At 47.1% G+C, this 10,707-nt stretch overlaps 1 non-coding gene across 1 annotated transcript; it reads right to left on the bottom strand.

Annotated features, from left to right (window-relative positions):
* Positions 1-9,885: 9,885 nt before the first annotated feature.
* LOC115834505 lies at positions 9,886-9,989 on the bottom strand. Its single transcript, XR_004029453.1, has one exon. It is a non-coding gene; the product is annotated as a U6 spliceosomal RNA (small nuclear RNA).
* Positions 9,990-10,707: the final 718 nt, after the last annotated feature.

The following is a 10,707-nucleotide window of genomic DNA, read 5'->3' on the forward strand; positions in this document are numbered from 1 at the left end:
GCACTAAAAAGCCAGTGCCTGGTCCTATGAGCCTTTGGACATTATTAAATGCTGAAGGAAAAAAAAATCTATTAGCTCCAAAATAAGAAATAACAACATTGGAATTAATACATATTTAATTAAATATTCACACATAATTTTTTTTTTGAGATGGAGTTATGCTCTTGTCGCCCAGGCTGGAGTGCAGTGGTGCAATCTTGGCTCACTGCAACCTCTGCCTCCTGGGTTCAAGGGATTCTCTTGCCTCAGCCTCCTGAGTAGCTGGGATTACAGGCGTCCACCACAATGCCTGGCTAATTTTTTGTATTTTTATTAGAGATGGAGTTTCACCATGTTGGCCAGGCTGGTCTCGAATTCCTAACCTCAGGTGATCCACCTGCCTCAGCCTCCCAAAGTGCTGGGATTACAGGCATGAGCCACCACGCCCAGCCTAGATTTCTTTCAATTCACAAAAAGTTCCTGAATATACAAGACTGCTAAGAAATCATGGCCAGTTATACATTAAATATTTCTTAGGGCTAAATAATTCCAAAAGCACAATGATAAAAAATCCTTTCAAAATTAACAACAGAATAGGTTAGATGTAATATGGAAGGGGCTGAGTTTTCACGTGTTTGCTGTGATATGAAGTGGATCCTCTAAAAAGTAAGATCAGGTCCAAGAGGTTCCTAAAATAATAGTGTCATCTGTCAAGTCTGATGTTGTTTTGTTGCACAGAGCGATTCACTTTTCAGGCAGAAGTCAATCGCCTGTCACAACACGGTGTAACCCACTGCGTGCAGGTTGGATTCTAGCTCACCGAGAGCCTGTCTGCCTGGGCTGTGGGAGTGCTGGGTTGATTTATTCATTCTCTTACATAGAATTTCAACTTCCCTATGGAATCTCATTTTCCATTGCCTTCCCATGTGTCTTCGTCTGTTTTGCATTGCTATAAGGGAATACCTGAGGCTGGTAATTTATTTTTAAAAAGAGGTTTATGGCCGGGCACAGTGGCTCATGCCTGTAATCCCAGCACTTTGGGAGGCTGAGGTGGGCGGATCACGAGGTCAGGAGATCGAGACCATCCTGGCTAACACGGTGAAACCCCATCTCTACTAAAAATTCAAAAACTTAGCCGGGCGTGGTGGTGGGCGCCTGTAGTCCCAGCTACTCGGGAGGCTGAGGCAGGAGAATGGTGTGAACCCGGGAGGCAGAGCTTGCAGTGAGCCAAGATCGCGCCACTGCACTCCAGCCTGGGCGACAGAGCGAGACTCCATCTCAAAAAAACAAACAAACAAACAAAAAGAGGTTTATTTGGCTCATGGTTCTGGAGGCTGTACAAGGATCATGGTGCTGGCATCTACTTGGCTTATTGTAGGGGCCTAGGAAGCTTCCAATCAGGGTAGAAGGCAAAGGGGAAACAGGTATGTCACATGGTGAGAGAGGGAGCAAGAGGAAGGAGGAGGAGCCAGGCTCTGTTTAACAACCAGCTCTCACATGAGCTAATAGAACAAGAACTCACTCATTACCATGGGGAGGGCACCAAGCCATTCACAAAGGATCTGCCCCCTTGACCTAAATACCTCCCATCAGTCTCCATGTCCAACACTGGCAATCACATTTCAACATGGAATTTGGAGGGGACAAATACCCACACCGTATCACCTTGTCATTTCTGAGCTGAGTCAGTACATCTCCAATTTTAAAAATAAGTAAAATAATGTGGGGAGGAGGAAAAGTATCAGCTCTTTCTCCCACCCAGGGGATATCTAGGAATTCACAGGATTTGCTAATCAAAGAGAATCTACTTGGGCACTTAGTAAACACCTAATCTGCACCTAACACGGGGCTAGCAACATAGTCCAAGAGGTATCAGAGCATCTGCTTTTGAGCCCTCATGCCCCAAAGCTGAGTACGGCTGTGTTGCATTTAGAGAGACTGGTCCTTTGCAAAGGGATGATGGGAGGATGTCTGGAGTGGACAGCAGAGCTATCAGCAGGCTTTTCACCCACACCCCCTCAGGACCGCCTCACCCAGGGAGTAACAATCCTATTCAGACCACGTCCCAGAGCACAGTCCTGTCTCTCCACCAGGGACTCCCAAAGTGTGAGCCAGGGACCAGCAGCCTCGACATCACCTGCTGCTTTGCTGAATGCAAATTCTCCCATCTCACCCAGACCTACTGAGTCAGAATTGCTGGGGTTGGGAGCCAGCAGTCTGTGTGATTACAAGCCCTCCAGGTAATTCTGATGCATGCTCGAGTTTGAGAACTATTGCTCTACGTGACTTCTGTGGCTGAATTCTTGCTCTTACATAGTTTCAATGCACAGAGATTGCCTTTGACTCCAGGGAGCCCTGTACTAGGGAATATTTTTCCAAAGTGTCCTGAATAGCCCCTTTTACAGACCTGGGAGGTGGCCTGATGCAGCAGATAAGGGTGCCCTGAAGCCAGATGGTCCCTGTTCAGATCCCAGCTGCCATGTACAAGCTTCACCTCATTGGCCGGGCCCTCTGGCTCTTTGAGGCCAGTTGCCTTATCTGTGAAGTGACAATGATAACAATGGCAACAACCAAATAGGGTAGCTGAAGATGACACCTTGGGAGCCGACCACATAGTAAACACTCAAGCCATCCTAGGTATTGATGACCTTTTTTTTTGGATGCTCTAGTCATCCAGGCTGGAGTGCAATGGTGCTATCTCAGCTCACTGCAATCTCCACCTCCCAGATTCAAGCGATTCTCCTTCCTCAGCCTCCCAAGTAGCTGGGATTACAGGCATGAGTCACCATGCCGAGCTAATTTTTGTATTTTTAGTAGAGACATGGTTTCATCATGTTAGCCAGGTCTCAAACTCCTGACCTCAGGTGATCCACCTGCCTCAGCCTCCCAAAGTGCTGGGATTACAGGCATGAGCCACCATTCCTAGCCCTCCAATATCATTTTTTAAATGGAGTCATCACGACTTTGAAATCATGGCACAAAATTCATGCCAATCCTCGGAACTAATGTGGCAGTAACCATTCCTCTCACATGGGCCAGCTTCTCTGCCAGGACTGGTGGAGGGCACCATGACACACCCCATTTCCCACCCAACATGACCTCCAGTGTTCCCTCATGGCAGAAGTGTGGCTTCTCCCTTTTCCGACAGTCCTGGACAACCAAACAAGGCCCTCTCTGTCTGCTGCCAAGGAGACAGTGGCTTAGTGACCCTCTGTTTGTTGGAGCTCGCTTTTTCCCTGTAGCAAGACCAGGGTGAGTGGGAAAGCATCAGAGTGGCGTTTCTTTTTCCTTCTCTACTGAGGAAGTCTTTGGCTGCAGATTCATATACTAAAGAATAAAGAACACTTGCAGGACTCTAGCCTTAAACAGGCAGTCTGTCCCTGAATCTATACTGCGAGCTCCAAGTGTGTTCACGGACTGGTACCAGTGCACAGACAGTTATTGTCCATGCTCAATGGGGATAGCTGCAGAAATGGGGAGTAAGCATTTAGAAACCTTTATAGCACTGGGGTGTTGCCACACACAAATGCACCATGAGCAGGGTTGTATTTTGTATATCTTTGAGTTACTCATTTTTCTTTGTACTTCATACAAGTGTCCATCTAAAATGAACTAGGGGAAAAAAATTGGTTCCTATCACACACAAGCATTACCCATGTAGGGCTTTGAGAGTCTCAGAGATCAAGAACAGTTGGGATTTTGTGGACTGACTTCCAGAAGGAGAAAACCTGGAATCAATGAAGAAGTCCTCTGCCTCTTTCTTTCCCCTTTTCTTCCTCCTTCCATCTTGGTCCCACAAATTTTAGTACCAGAATGATTCAAGATGGAAAACACAGTGATGCTAAGATGCTCTTGTGAGATTTTCTTAAGCACTGGGTGACCCAGAAGGAACTTTCCAGAACACTCTTAACACTTGACTGGAGGAGTCAAGCCTGAGAAGGGAGGACAGGGAGGACGGCGGCGGGGACGGAAGATGCAGTCTGTAACGATGCTACAAAAAGAGGCCAAGGAGAAAGCAGGAAGAGAAAGACCCCAAAGGAGAAACCCCGCTTGCTTCCTCCTCCCTCCCCCATCCCCAGTCTCTCCAGCACCCTCAGGGAAGAGGAAGCTGTCACGTGGCGGGAGGACCAGGTCAGTTTCTCCCATAGCTTTCCACTGACCCTCCCTCAGGCCACTGCAATGGAAGAATCGCTCTGTGGGCTTCCTGTGCCGTTTCCACATGGCTTGTTTCTGAAATCTTCCAGCCCAGTGTGCGGTGGACCTGGAGATGTGCCACACATCTTTCAAGTCCCAGGCATCCGCCCTCCACCCTCAGTATGCTTGGGGCGTCAACTAATTAATTCCCTGAGATATGAGTGCTGTGACGTGTTGTGCAGCTGTGTCAGAGCCAGGCGTTCCACGGGGGAAAAGGCAAAGTCCACGCTCTTGTGGAGTCATGATGAACAAGCCAGAAATAAGCAAGATCAGTCTAGAGAGTGGCAAGAAGCAAGAAAATAAGATAGAGTGAAGACACAGGGCCAGAAGGAGAAGCCTGGTGGCATCTGGCCTGCCATTTGCCATCGAGTTTCATGGCTCTCCAGGTGGATTCAGGATATGTGTTGCAGGTAGGGAGGAGTAATAAGAACTGGAAAGCATTTTTCCCGGAGAATCATATATGATTTCCTTGCAAAATGGGAGGTGTGGTCATGTCTGTGCTGGGACTCAGGTCAGTGGGTCCACTAGGGAACAGGTGTCCCGGAGAGAAACCTTGGTGGATGCCAAAAGGCAGGCCCTGCAGTGGCCTGGGGGTCCCAAGGCCTTATCTGTGGGTGGGCACCAACACACATTAATCCAAATGCCAGTGGCTTTTGCTTAACCACCTGCAATGGTATCTTCAGGGTAGCATCGTATCTCTGGCTCAAACCTCTTGGTGATGCCTGCTGCCTGCAGGAAGACATTTCTCCACTGCCACCTGGACAGCAATCAACACTGAGGTCGGCTAGTGGTCTTGAGATGTCTGTAGCCTTCAGGGTGTCAGAATACATCTGGTGGTGTCTATCTGGCTGTAGCCATGCCATAAAGTGTGCAACAGACATGGAACAAATGTCCCTGCCCCCTTCCACATCTCACCTGTCATCTGGGCCCCAAAGCAGCACAGCTTGTACCCACAAGCTGTCAGAGTCCTTTGGAGAGCAGTTCCTTCACCTCTGTCCGTGGAGTCTCTCCTCACTGGGCTTGGGCTCATATCTGGGTGACTAGGCAGGGTCAGGCAGCAGGCATAATCCAGCCTCACAGACAGCACCCTGCAAATAAGCTCATGCAATTAGACACCTGCGGGCTGACACGTTCCTGGCTTATCAGGCACACCCACCCCTTTGGGCCTCACCTGGCTCTGGCTACATTACAGGAGATTCTTCCATTTTCACAGAAGGACTTTACAAATCAGCCTGCATTAGTTTCCTGCAGCTGCTGTAACAAATCACAAACTTGATGACTTAAAATAATACCAATTTATTCTCTTACAGTTCTGGAGGCCAGAAGTCCGAAATCAGTTTCACTTGACTAAAGTCAAGGTCACCAAGGCTGGTTCCTTCGAAGAGTCTAAGGAAGAGTTTGTTCCTCTAGGGCCTGCTTGCATCCCCCAGCTTGTGACCACATCACTCCCATCTCTGCTTCGGTACTCTCATTGCCTTCTGCCTCTCTGAGTGCGTGCCTCCCTCTTATAAAGACCCCTTGAGTACATTGGGCCCACCTGGATAATCTAGGCTCATTTTCCCATCTCAAAATCCTTAACTTCATCACATTTGCAGAGCTCCATTTGTCACATAAGCTAACTTTCACAGGTTCTGGGGATTGGAGCATGGATGTCTTTGGGGCCATTATTCTGCCTATCACATGTCCCCATTCTGCCCTCATTTTGTGTTCACAATGGTTCTGTGAGGGTGAGAAACTGAGGCTCAGAAAAGATAGACAGTTTGCCAAAAGTCGCCCAGCCAGAGAGTAGTAGGGAAGAGGGGGGTGGAATCTAGATCTATAGGGTCTTAACTAAGTTGAACAGATTGTATAATAGAGTAAGAGAGGATAAGGCAGCTACCAAGTGAAAAGGGCCTGCTGCTTTTCCCTCCACAATTTCTGCGTCTCCAACATGCCCGAGCAGGCCTTTTTTCCTACTTCTTTCTTTCAAGGGTTAAGAGTTGAGTGTTTGTCTGAGCACAATGGGAACACCTGCAGACTGTCCTAGTTCAAGGAGTGACCCACATTGGAAGAAAAGAGCTAAGCAGGCCACAGCTGGGTCCAATTTTCCCTCCCTATCCCTGGCCTCTGTGGCAGTCCAAGGGTCGCTTGCACAGCACACACTCATGTGGTTTCGTCAATGATTTTCTCAATTAACCCACGAGTTAATATACTTCCTGTTACTTATGGAGATGCCTCACATCCCAGGGACCCTCAGCCGTGACCCAACAGCCAGGAAAAGAAATGGGAACCTATCTCCCTGGCACTGAACCAGCAAAAAAAAAAAAAAAAAGAGTCTTAGAGCAATATTCACTTGTTATTATAATAGTAAACCATTGATTCAATGTTTAGTTGGTGTTGGAGGGGGACAACAAGCATTGTTCATTTCCTGGGTATCTCAAAGGCACATACAGGAACAGTCGCACCTGCTTGGAATAAAACATGCTCAGGCCACAGTAAGACACTGAGTGACTCATGACTCTTCTTGGGGAAGCCAAGCAATTGGCTGTGCTGTGCAGTGATGCGTAGATTAAAGAGAAGTTAATCACCGTGTTCAAGACTCACTGAACCCTTGCTGGTGGCTCAGGGCAGACAAATGACAACCCCCCTGCTCCTGGCTGCAGTTCCATCTGACTCTCAGAAGCCTGGCTTCCTGCTTACCATTCGTGATGTTGCACCCAAAGTTTCTCTCTCCTTAAAGGAGTCCAGGAGCACATCAGGCCCCTTCGATTGGGTGAGAAATGAGTCCCGAGAAGGTGTCTCTGGGTGGCCAAGAAACCAGGGAATCCTGCTAAGTGAAATAAAGGTCGAAGCTTCCTTTGCCTTAACTCACATCAGCTCTGTGCATGGATTGACCAGCCTCTCAATGTGTCAGTCAAGGGCCCTTTACCACCAGCAACAGCGACAGAAAGCAGCAGCAAGTTTCCTCAGTGTTGGGAGGAAGACAAATTATCACATCCACATTAGAGAGCGATTTTATACTATCAGATCAAAGTTGCATATGCTTTTGGACCCATCAATTTCATTAAAATATATTTAGAATATGCATATTTTAATAGATCATATTTGCATACTTTAAAAAATTGTTTTAGTTTTCCAGTTAACAGTATATTCTGGAAATCTTGCCACTAGGTTGCTTCAACAAAAACTTTTTAATGATTGTCTAATGTACAGATCTACCCTATTCTGTTTAATCCCTGCTGTTAGGCATCTAAAATCATGCTGATGCTTTGTATTACAAACAATGCTATAAGGAATGCCTTTGTACCTAAATCATGGGCTATTTTCTGGATTTTTATTTTCCAAGTATAAATTACTAAAGTGGATTTGCTTAATTCAAAAGGTATGTATTTCAGTTAGCTCTTGCAGGGTAATAAACCACCCCTAAACTTAGTGATTTAAAACAACAATTAATTACTTCTTATGATTCTGAGGGTTGGCTGAAGAAATCTTTTTTTTTTTTTTTTGAGACGGAGTCTCGCTCTGTCGCCCAGGCTGGAGTGCAGTGGCGCAATCTCGGCTCACTGCAAGCTCCGCCTCCCGGGTTCACGCCATTCTCCTGCCTCAGCCTCCGAGTAGCTGGGACTACAGGCGCCTGCCACCACGCCCGGCTAATTTTTTGTATTTTTAGTAGAGACGGGATTTCACCGTGGTGTCGATCTCCTGACCTCGTGATCCGCCCGCCTCAGCCTCCCAAAGTGCTGGGATTACAAGCATGAGCCACCGCGCCCAGCCAGCTAGCTGAAGAAATCTTTTGCAGAGTTTCTTCTGGAGTCACTCATGAGGCTGCATTCCACAGGAGGGTAGACTGGGCTGGCAGGTTCCAGATGGCCTTACTCACATGTCTGGCAATTGGGGCTGGTGGTCAGGCTGAGGTTCTCCTCCACATGGCCACATACCCTCCAGCAGGTTAGTAGAGGCCCCTGCGCTACACGGTCCCAAGGCTCCAAGAGGCCAGAGCAGAAGCTGCAAGGCACATTGAGCTCCAAACTACTGAATGCTACCATGTTACTTCTGCCACACTCTATTGGCCAAGGCAAGCCCCAGGGCCAACCCAGACTCAAGAGGATGTAGAAATAAACTCCATCTGTTGATGGATGGCACCACAAAGCCAAGGGGTGTGGACACAGGGAGGTGTGATTCACCGAGGCCATCGTTATCATCAACTACCACAGTAATTAACATCCTAAGCTCTTTTCTAATATGCTGCCACACTGACCTCAGAAAGGCAGTGCCAATTTATACTGCCACCAGCCAGTGTCCTTTGGGAATGTGTGCCTTTAAACAAACCGGTGCAACCACTTTGTGATATGTGATAGCAGAGGAGCTTTCTGCCCCAAGGGGCCACAGTCACACCCCTCAGCGGTAACTCAGGACCAGGGCAAGTTGAGGAATCATGCAGGGAATTTAAGGGATCCTCCCTCCCTCTCTGGGATGGGGCAAGGGCTCTACATTTCTCCCAGCCTGTCCTCCTGTGGAGTCCTAATTAGGGAAAAGGAGTCAGGCTGGTGGGAGCAAAGGAAAGCAAAAAGAAGAGGCAGGTAAACTGCAAATCTGCCTTTCTTCATGGCCCAGAACAGGTATCCCTCATGCACCCAGCTTATCACCAGACACCTGCAAGTTGGCTCACTGCAACCTTGCATTATTAGTATTGCACAAAGCCCTCTTCAGCATATAGCATAAGCATTATTCTATGAAATCTCCAGCCAGCCTTTGTTTCCTTGCAGTCAGCTCCTCTTCTGCTGGCCTGCCCATTGCCTTCTCACAACATAGTTTCATACTTTCTCTAGTAAATTTGCCTTTCATTATCTACAACTGTCTTGGTAAATTCTTTTACCCCTGCATCACTGGCCCAGATAGTCATTGCTCACCCACAACACATCCCACACCATGTTGACACCTGGCATTCTTGCCCAAGCCCCCCTCACCTCTGCTGACAAACAGCATCTAGAAAAATTTTTTCAAAACCCAGGTTTCATCAGGTTGGCCCCAGGTTGAAACTCTTGAATACTAGGTGCTCTTGAGAAAGAGACCAAAATCCAAGGATGTCCCAGCTGCCCACATCTCCAGCTTCTGCTGCTGGCTCTGCTGGCTCTGACCACTGGGGCCTTCTCCTGTGTTTTTTAAAGGCACCAGGCTCACTTTCACATGTTGTCTGGGCTTGAATCTTCTCCTGAGCCCCCAATTCCTCCTCTTTTTTTTTTTTTTTCAAAAAAACCCCAGTTTTATTGAGATAGAATTAATGTACCATACAATTCGCCCACTTAAGTGTACAGTTTAGTGGTTTTCAGCATATTCACAGAGTTGTCCAACCATCACCATCATTCAATTTTAAAACATTTTCATCACCTGAAATGAAAACCCTGTGCCCTTTAGTGGCCATCCTCTTATCTTCCAGCCCTAAGCAACCACAAATCTACTTTCTGTCTGTAGACATTCCTCCTCTGGACATTTCATATGAATGGAATTATATAATATGTGTTTTTTTGTGACTGCCTTCTTTCACTTAGCATGTTTTTTTAGGGTTTATCCATGTAGCACGTGCCAGTCCTACATTCCTTTTTAGGGCTGAGTAATGTTCTATTGCATGGATAGACCACATTTTGTTTATCCATGCATCCACTGATGGACATTTAGGTTGTTTCCACTTCTCTTTTTTTTCTTTTACTTTTTTTTTAATTTAAAAAATTTATTAAAAACATGGAACGTTTCACAAATTTGTATGTCATCCTTTTGCAAGGGTGATGCTAATCTCTGTATCATTCCAATTTTAGTATATCTGCTACCAAAGTGAGCACTTTTTTTTTTTGGTAAAGGATGGTCTCATTCTGTCACCCAGGCTGGAGTCCAGTAGTATGATCATGGGTCACTGCAGACTCCACTTCCTGGGCTCAAGTGATCCTCCCACCTCAGCCTCCCAAGCAGCTGGGACTACAGGCATGCGCCAACCCCCTTTCTACAGGCGCCTCACCCCTTTTGCAGGTGCACGCCATCACTCCTGGCTAACTTCCACTGTTTTGCCTATTGCGAATAATGCTGCTACGAACATTCGTGTTCACGTTTCTGGGTGGGCATACATTTTCATTTTCTCTGGGGTATGTAACTAGAGGTGAGAATTGCTGGGTCACATGGTACTTACTATACATTAATTGTTTGAAGAGCTACCAGTTTTCCAAAGCAGTTGCACCATTTCAACATCCCACTAGCAGCATATGAGTAGTCGTTTCTCTACATCCTCACCTAAACCTGTTTCAATTCCCACTCCGACTTCAGCTCTCTGTGTAAGCATTGCTTCCCCTGGGAGGGCACTCCTTGGGCCTTGACCCCCACACCAGGATCTAGATCAGCTTTCTTTGCTTTATGCTATCTGGAAACTGTGCTCCAGGCAACTGTGCTCTTCAGGGCACCCAGGCATTCTTTAGTGCATATTCCACTAATAATTGTCTTTCCCCACACACTGTAGGCTCTGAGATGGCAGAGACTGTGTGTTTTGTTCACCTTCACAGCCTCACCCGA

This window comes from Nomascus leucogenys, chromosome 3 (genome assembly GCF_006542625.1).
Source record: "Nomascus leucogenys isolate Asia chromosome 3, Asia_NLE_v1, whole genome shotgun sequence".
Lineage (NCBI taxonomy): Eukaryota > Metazoa > Chordata > Mammalia > Primates > Hylobatidae > Nomascus > Nomascus leucogenys.